The sequence below is a fragment of the Oculina patagonica genome, chromosome 5, assembly GCF_052425735.1.
Source record: "Oculina patagonica isolate OP01 chromosome 5, crgOcupat, whole genome shotgun sequence".
In the NCBI taxonomy this organism is placed as follows: domain Eukaryota; kingdom Metazoa; phylum Cnidaria; class Anthozoa; order Scleractinia; family Oculinidae; genus Oculina; species Oculina patagonica.
The window spans coordinates 25,208,211-25,217,752 of NC_135762.1; positions in this window are offsets into that span (position 1 = coordinate 25,208,211).

The following is a 9,542-nucleotide window of genomic DNA, read 5'->3' on the forward strand; positions in this document are numbered from 1 at the left end:
ACTTGAAAACCCCTAGAAATTAAGAGAAAATCCGCCGGGACTTCGAGTAGTTATTGGACAAAATTATGTACCAAAACTATTTACATCTGATTGCAAGCTTTTGTGTTACTGCTTCAAATATCTTATCGAAAGAAATCTTTTCTAACAACACCAAACATCGAAAACAAATTTCGAAGTTCCACTGAATTCCCATGTGAACTTTGAATATCATTTTCTCAGACTCTGATAAGAAATTATTGTACCAGAATTATTTCCACCTTATTGCAAACTTTTTTGTTACTGCTTCAAATATCTTATCAAAAGAAATCTTTTCTAACAACACCAAACATCGAAAACAAATTTCGAAGTTCCGCTGAATTCCACTGAATCGCTTAAGACGAATTTACAAAATGGCTACACGTGAGATTTTGCTTATACCTTGTGAATTTTGAAATTCATTTTCTCAGACTCTGATAAGAAATAATTGTTGGTGTTATCACGGATAATTACTTACATCTTTACCTTTTATTAAGGGTAGGAAATAACGCAATAGGATTTAAATTATTCTGGTACTTGATTTTTGTCCAACTTTAATAAATATTACTCGACTTCCTAGTGGATTCCGTCTTAATGATTAGACGAAATGTAGGTTCATTACTTAAGCTCTAGAGCATAAACGTGCTGTTTATTCAAGTTACCCGCCTTGGTTATGTATCAAGTAGGAAATTAACATGGCAAACGCATACTAAAAATTCCTCAACTTTACAAATGAGTTATTTAAAAAACACTGAGTTCAAAATTTGTCAGTTGCCATGGAGTGTTTTATCTCATTCCACCATTTGTTAATGCGTTCTTATTTTTCATACTAGCATAAAAATAGCATCCAACGATGAAAACATCGAAAAAGCTGATCCCTTGTTATTGGATTTTTCTAGACAGCGGTAAGTCCATAAAACAGGTGTCTTTCCTTAACCCTTGGGTGCCGCCCATTAGCCTGATGCCGAGAGACCCGCCGAAAAATCCCAAACTAAAGACGCAGCGCTAGAGAGATCTAAAAGTACTTGATCCGATTGGTTTAAATGGATTAATAACCAATCATATTTTACACGGATCTTTGCAGGGGGATAGGTAATTAATATGATCGTGTCGTCGGGTTCTGTGCATGAAGCATTATAGGTGCTGAAAGAAAAATGCGTCTGATTTCCCACGGAGATTAAACAAAAAAGAAGCGTTGTGGTTTTAAAGACTATTCAAGTTGTCTGGACTAATTGGGATTACATCTCAATAAAGCAAATCTTTGCACGTCAGTTGTCAGCTGATGATTTGACCAAATGTTCTTGTTCCTTCACTTTTCAAACAACATCTGTTAATTCTTCATTTTAAGAAAGTGAAGAGCATCGGTATGCAGTACAAAGTTGTTTTTTTTTTTCAGCTCCGGCTACAAGAGAAAAGTTGTAATAATAGCATCGGAAAGTCGGACGCTTTGCAAATCGGTCGCGTTCCAGAGCCCACACAGTCGTCGCGACAAATTCATCTAATAAAGACAAGAATGCATATTTGGTTTCAGCGGCCATGTTTTCATCCTAAATTCTCTGGTCATTTGCCCCCAGGCGGGAAAATCCAGACTACAGTATTACATTCCATGTGTATTGAGATTTTTAATTCATGCCCGACTCAAAACTTCAGGTCATTATACTCTAGAAGACGATTTGACCTTAAGAGGGCCGCTGACAGAAAACTCAACTGGGACAACATTTGAACTCTTGAAACCCCAAGAATGAGCGCTATTTATTAGCATAATCTCACCTTTAAAAAGGCTGGAAAACTGATTACCAGTAATTGAGGGATGAAAATCCTGTGCCTGAACTAATTAGTGAAGCGCTGAAAGCGAAGATTAATAGAAGATTAATTATAGAAAGACTGGAAGAAGAAATACCACTGAATGACGGCAAAAAAGGTCTGGTTTCAAGGAGCGGAGAATATCTATGACCGCCAAAAAATTTGTAACTCCGCCTTTTTGAGATATCGCCAATTTAGTGTTTGCTTTAAAAATGTAAGCTTGGATCCTGCTTCTGGTCTAATCTCCAAAGCGTGCAAACTCGCTCGAGTACCTCCTCTCCTTCCATGACCCCCTCACAAGACAACTCTTCAGTCTATCAAGGCCCGCACTTCCTAACCCGTGGTTACCCCTAGATTGAGAACATTCCACGCCAATTGATCCCCATCAAGGTTTGCAAAAATCCGTCAAGAAGTCTTCAATTCTTAACACAAGAAGAAACGAAAACGAACATAATAGGTGCCAGAAATGTCAAGAACGTGATGTAATTAGTAAGACTGCCAAATGTGAGATCATTGATTGGGGGGGGGGAAGGAGACTTGACCTCTCATATATATAAGGGACGGGGATCTTTGGTCGAAAAAGTTTTCAGTTCGACACCCAAAGGAGACAAATCAAGGTGTAGCTTAAGCGCTTTAAAGCCTGCTGGTTTCTACTAGCGACGCAAGCTCAAGTGCAAGCACAAGCGCAATCACGTAAAAAGGTCAAATTTTGACCCTTGTGCTTGTGCTTGCGGCAAGCACAAGCAAAAGCATTAAAATGCAATGCGCTTGTATTTTTGCTTGCGTCGAAGCCGTTATCACGGAGAAATAAGACCTGTTATCCTTGCGCTTGTGCTTGCGTCGCTAGTGAAAACCAGGCTTAAACGAGACCTCGACAGCTAAAAATATTAGCATTTTTTCTGCTAATCCAGTGCCGGTGACTTTTTCCATATAATTTTTAAAGCCTTCAACAGCCATAAAAAATTACATTTAGAAAACAATGGTCTCTCATTACTGGCCTTTTATTGCTTTCTTCCCATTTCTGACATCCATTTCGAACCACGAGCATTTTACATGATTGAAAAAATCACGTCATGACAGGATTCGATCTGTGGAGGCCCTGTCGTACTTGGGCCGACCCACCATGGGGAGGTTCCCTAACTTTAAAGACAGCGGTACGTTGGAGATAAGCACACCCTCAAACAGGTAACTGACGCGAAGAAGCTTAGGAAACGGCCTGAATTCTCTCGTATTTACGGCTGTGCTGACACTTTTAACCCTTAATATGCTGAAATTAATTTCTCAAAAACACGTTCAATATATTTATTATTTGGACTTGTTTTGTTTTTTGCAGAACCGTTCAGATTTTTTTTCTCTTTCTCGGTTCCTTTTTGTTTTTCTCTGCTTTCTTATTCTCTTGACCTTCTACTCTGTACATTCTTTCTTCTGGCCTGAAAAGTTTTGATCTTAATCAATGGAAAAGCCTGAAAAGGAGATTATGATCAAGTTCAGAAGCAACCATCTTCTATTTTTAAATAACGCCAACTAAGTGCAATTAATGGTATGTCATAACCACATAGCCAATCAGAGCACGTGTAATATAATAAAAAAAGCAGGGCTTCTTCAGTAAGTGAAGTGACAACAAGCCGTTCCGAGGATCTCACGCCATCTTACTAATTACAACAGTTACCGTTGTTTAATCTCTTTGTATCTCAAGCAGTCCTGGAGCAATCAGTAGAAAAAAGTGCTCTTTACTAGACCGGAAAAACAGAGTAACTTGAAAAGAAGCTAATAAACAGGATAATACGCCTTGTTCACGTGTCTTTAATTTCCAAAACCAATCACGTCCCAATTCACATGATTTGTTCATGTTTCCAGCCAAAAAATATTTTGAGATAATCCTTGGATTCGCCCGTTTTCTTTTCAAGAGATCCTCGCAATGTATGGAAAATGGCGCAAGAAGAATCTGGGAACGTGGCCCGAGCAGTAAAAATAGTCTACGTGAAAGAGGCGATTTAAGAGCCTCGAGGAGGTCCGGGAAATGTTGACATTAAATGCACCTTGACTTACCAGGAAATGGACCATAAATGGGCCCCACCCAGGACATGACACCCAAAATGGACCGCAAATTATCCCCGCCTAGGAAATGATCCCCAGACATTGACCGCAATTTCCGACACCAAATTAAACGATTCTGCCATGGACTTCAGGCACTGGAGAGTGGATGGAAGGCATCAATGATAAAAGAAACAAGGAAATAAAGTTTGACATTGTGTTGTAGAAACACTGCTGCTATCTATAGCAAAATGAGGAAATGTCTGAGATTTTGATGCATGTAATTAATAAGAAACAGTGTCGAATCTTGCAGGCAATAGAAGGTGGATGGAAGGCCATCAGTGATCGAAAGAAAGAAATATAAATAAGGGTTGCAGGGCCGTAGCCATAAAAAGGCAATGTCTAATGGTTAAATTCTCTTCCTAGGTATTTACTTTCCCTCTTCAAACAAAGCAACAGAAATTAAAAAAAATGACTGAGGAAAGTGCCTTGGTTTGCCTTAAAAGGACTATGGCCCTGATTTGACATTGTGCTGTAGACACAGTGCCGCTACCTGTAGCAGACTAAGGAAATGTCTGAAATTTTTATGCACGTTATTAATTAGAAAGAGTGGAAACAGTGTCAAATCTTGCACTCCAGGCACTAGAAAGTGGTTGGGAGGCATCAGCTGTGATCGAAAGAAACTGAATACAAATAATTAAAGGTTTAACATTGTGTTGTAGACACAGTGCCGCTATCTATAGCAGTCTAAGGAAATGTCTAAAATTGTTATACCCATAATTAATTAGGAAGTGTCAATTCTTAAAAAAAAAATGATTAATCTTTATCCTGTGTTAAGTTGGCTTTACGGTGAAGATTGACATCGGCACGCGACATCGTGCAAACACAGAGTCCCTTAACTTTGACGAAGCGAGATTTCCACTTTTATTCCCTTGTTTATTTTGTTTTTTCTCTTGTAGTTTACAGAAGCCCAGTTAGGTAACAAGCGTTAGAAACCTTGAAATGGAAAAGAAAAACGATCTAGGAAAGCAGTTCATGCGCGAATATATTTCCACCAGCAAACACTTTATCCGCTCGTTATTACATCTTAATTCCGACTAATTCGGCAGTATAATTGTCTTATATATTCTGTTTTGACGACTGGAGCCACAAGAATGGAGACGAAATGTTCTGAGGTAAAACGTTCGCTGTGAGCAGTGTTTTTCTCTTGCAGCCATTTTTTTTTTATTTTTTAAGTTCTTTTCAATTCTTCTTATACAGTCCATGGTGATAAAAATAGGCGACTGCTCAAAGTCTTCGTTATTTTAAGTCAATTTTTACAGCAATTTTAATTATTCAATGCTAGGATCACTTCTAGTCGAATATTTATGCTATGGGTTAAATAAAAGCCCTTATCCCGAAGAGAAGACTAATACAAATTTCTTTTTGTAAGTTGAAAAACCTGTTTATTAACATTGCCATTAAAAAATGAAAATAAACCAAAAAGAATTCAGAGGAAGATTTTTCTTTTCTCTTTAATCTTAGGATGCTGTTTGCATAATAAACAGAAAAACATAAAAATAGTTAGCGAATATTTACATTTCGCAATTTTATTTTTGGAGGTCATTTGCGGTCTTTTGTGGGTATCCTTTCCGGGTCGGGGATCACTGTGGCATTAAAACTTTTAACAGGATTTACCTTGGCTCATTAGAGGCGCCGAGAGATTCGATCGAAACTTTTAGTTTAGGAATTTACTTAATATTGTATTCAAGCAAGTCACAATCACCATAGCTTCGATACTCAAGGAAAGCAAAGGAAAGTAAAAACAACAACAACAACAAGAACAAGAACAACAAAACAAAAACAACAAATTGGCATGGTGCTCATAAACTAGAAAATGGATTAAAGGGCTTTACTAGCTAGTGATCGTGATCGAACCACGATTTTTTTTTTCCTTCTTTTTTTTGGAAACTGTCCCTTTATTAAAATTTAATAATCTGAGGAAATGTCTCAAATTTTTTATATCAATAATTAGAAACAGTGTAAACTCTGTTAAAAAAATACAAGTATTAATCTTTATCCTGTTAGGTTTTACAGTGACGTCAATGATTCACATCCGCACGCGAATTAACGTAAAGATTCTTTAAGTGCTCTTGAATTAAAGGGCTGGATTTTCGTTTCTTTTAGTTCTTGTTCTCGCGCCTGTATTCATTACATTGTATTTCAGTTCCTCACGTGTTCGCGGTGGTTACTAAGTTTAGAAGTCTTGAATTGAAAAGGAAAAAAAAGTAGGGAGCGACTATGTTCACGACAAATCCTTCGATTTTGACGCTATTACGTTTTAAGTCCTGCTAATTCGGAAATATTTTTCTTGGTATCTTGTTTTGACAAACCGCAAAAGTGGACGTGAAATATGCGAGTTAATTCTTGCGAGGCCATTTTATTAGAACGCGAACCGCTCGACAGTCTATGTTCAGATGCCTTATTATAGGAATATAACGAAGCATTTTAACAACGCGAACAAAATGTACGCGTAATAAAATTAACGCGAATTTAAGAAAAGTTCTGGTTAAATCCTTATAGTGAAAAAGTTAACACCAATAAAATCAACGCGAATTTTTGAAATTCGCGTTAATAACATGTATCGTTAATTTCCTATAATAAGGTAACTCAAATTTTACTTCTATCTTATTAACCAAGCACAAGGGCTGTACTGGAAGATTACTGATCGTATCCTTGTTGTTAAGAACACGGACCGAGACGCAGCGAGACCCTACATACAGTGTACGCCCTGTCCCGAGAAAGCTTGATTAGTAAGTGATTTATTGCAGGGCTTTGTGATTGAAAAAGAGCAAAAGAAAACTTTTTAGTGAGCAACACGTAAAAAAATGACTGATTTTAGCAATTGGCCCTCTCTAAGACAGTTGTCTTCCTCGTGGAACAAAGTAGTTTAATCAAGGTTATGATCATTTCTAGTGAAATATTTCTTAAACCTGTTTCAGTTAAATAGCTCTAAATAGCTCCTTTATTTTGAGAAAGGAATTTTAAAAATGCTCTATGAAGGTTAAAAACCTGTTTTTTTAACACTGTCATTAAAGTAAAAAAAATCAAAAGAATTTTTGTTTTAGTCTGAAAATGCTGTTTGCATAAAAAACAATAAAAAAGAAAAATAGTAGTTTGCGAATATTTTTACAGCGTGTTTTCATCGCAGGCTAGGTCGGAGATTACTGCGGACCGAAGATTTTTAACAGGCCCTTCGCTTTGGCTTATAAGCAAAGGGACGCCGAGGTCCAGACCTCCGAAATTGTGGACTGGCAAGTGTCCCTGAAGACACCATACTTATTTGGTGTAAATCGAAGCAAACTAGAGCTACGAGATTTACGAGCTACTTCTACAAGCCTTGCTTTATTTGTCACACAATTTTCCCCATACCCACCCCTGAACGAACGATGTTGACCAAACACTTTAAATTGAAGCATGAAATAGAGTGCATTTTGGTGTTTTTTTTAAAACGGAAAAGTGTGTGTGTGTGTGGGGGGGGGGGGGGGGGGGGAGGGGAGCGGGAGTTAACAAGTATTTAGTAGTTGTTTGAGGAGTTGTTATGATGGTAATTTTACGTTTTTGACGAGGGTTGTAGGACATGGGTCGGGGTTAGGCTACTTGATCACAAAAATGACGGGAGCTCTTGAATGAATCACACCAATTACTACCCCCTTTTTCCTACCTCCGTCATTCTTTCCGGACCCTGCCTCTTCCCCCCCCCCCCCCGCACCACCCTCCCCGACCCATTAAATGTTACTTCTTAACATGCGACCTAAAATTGCCCCGACAATTCGGGTGGAGATACAAAAAAATATCTCGTAAAAAAAAATTAAAGCGTGATTCGCATACGTCATTCTCTTGGAGTGGCACATACAGACAAAAAAAAAACACTTTATTAGTTGTATACTCAGACTGCTTAAGGAGGATTGTTGGCATAAACCGAATTAATGTCAAACGAGAGGGTGGTCTCGTCTCTCAACCGGCTTTTAATTAGCGCCTTATAAGTGGCAGTATAAAGAGGTTTAAAAAATGCCACTATGATCTCGTCACAGCATAAACGCTTGAGACAACATACATAACACGGAACTTACACTGACTTAACTAAAAAACTTTTCCTAGTTCGTGTGTCTTTTTGGTCCCCCATTTGACTATTTCACTGGAAATGGAAATTTTCGGTAAACATGCATTTTCCGGTGTAAGTATTGCCGGCTGAGACAAATCACAACACCAAGGGAACTTTTCTGAGCTTTAAAAGGATCGTTAAAAGAGGAAAGGATTTCCGTTCAATGGTAGCGGCTTTGACGCCCGCCAGTTAGTCACGAAAACGCTATAACAACAAAGATTTGTTACACGGAATTTTGTCAAAACTGAGTGGCGACAGACAGTTCCCTGTGCTCCACGCACAAAGGGCAAGCTGTTGCCGGGTCGTAGATTCTTGTATCTGTCCTCAAGTGTTTAAATGACTTATTCTGTGTTGACTGCCGGGCTATTGTGTAACGCGTTGCTTTGCAGAATCGTGCTTTATTTTCAACAGCAAAGGACAGCTATTTCCTCAAATTCAGGTAGGGAATGACCATTTTTGTTTGTTTTTCAATCGAACGGAGGCATAAGCAAAAAGGGTTGCTTTTAAAGTCTTTAAAAACAAATTTTCGGCTCCAAAATAAACACTGCATGGCACGCAAGTTTAGTTCGATTAGTTAGATGTCCCTCCCTGAACTTGCGATCCTCAATTAAGTGACAAATTGTTTAGAATAAGGAAATCAACTATCAGATAGTAACTGAGTGTGTAGATTAGCGTGGACGGGCTGCTCAATCTCGTCAAAATCCTTTAACCAGTTGAGATTCTAACGGCGTATTCAACTTGTATAGGTTAACCCTGAACCATTTATACTTTTTATACTTTTATACTTTTTTTGTTTTTATACGTTCTTTAACAATGTTGTAGACTAAACAAAGGATAAGTTTACCTCTTGTCAATTGATCAAATGTCTGATCAGTATAGGACCCAGTAGGTGTTCACAAAAATTTTTATAAGCCCGCGGAGAGAATTAGAATATCAGCACGTCAATGGGGTATCGGTCTTATCGTGCAATTGATTGCCGCAGATTTTATTCATCAGTTGAGACGATAATAATATAACTCCAACAGTAAGCCAGAAATATATTTATCGACAGGAAGTTATTGCATGACAACAAGTCTGCCCTTTTCAAAGTCAGAATGGGTTTAGCATTCAACGGTAGATATTTGAAATGTCAATTCTCAGTGTAACATCAAGGCTATACTAGCTAGCTAGTTGATGATCTTATTTATTCTTATGGCCTGGGGCCCGACTATGTACCGATATTGTAAGAGGGAAAGTTAGTTTTTGATCACTTTTAACCAACCTTTCTCTAATCGTGCGCGCACAGACCGAACATTTTCTAAAAAAAAAATTCTAAAAAAAATTGTTCGATCTCGTACCTCGAGTCTTCGTTTCCCGACGGCTGGACAAGGGGAACGAAAACCCTGGGTACGAGGTTGAAAATTGTTTTGAAATGACTATTTCTTTTCAAAGAGGAACTCTCTCGCGAGGGACTTGACTCGTGAGGGAGAATGGGCACTCGAACCACCAGCTATCATATGCAGAAAAGCGCCGTGTTAAGACTTGCTAGTCTGGGACAAAGTAAGAA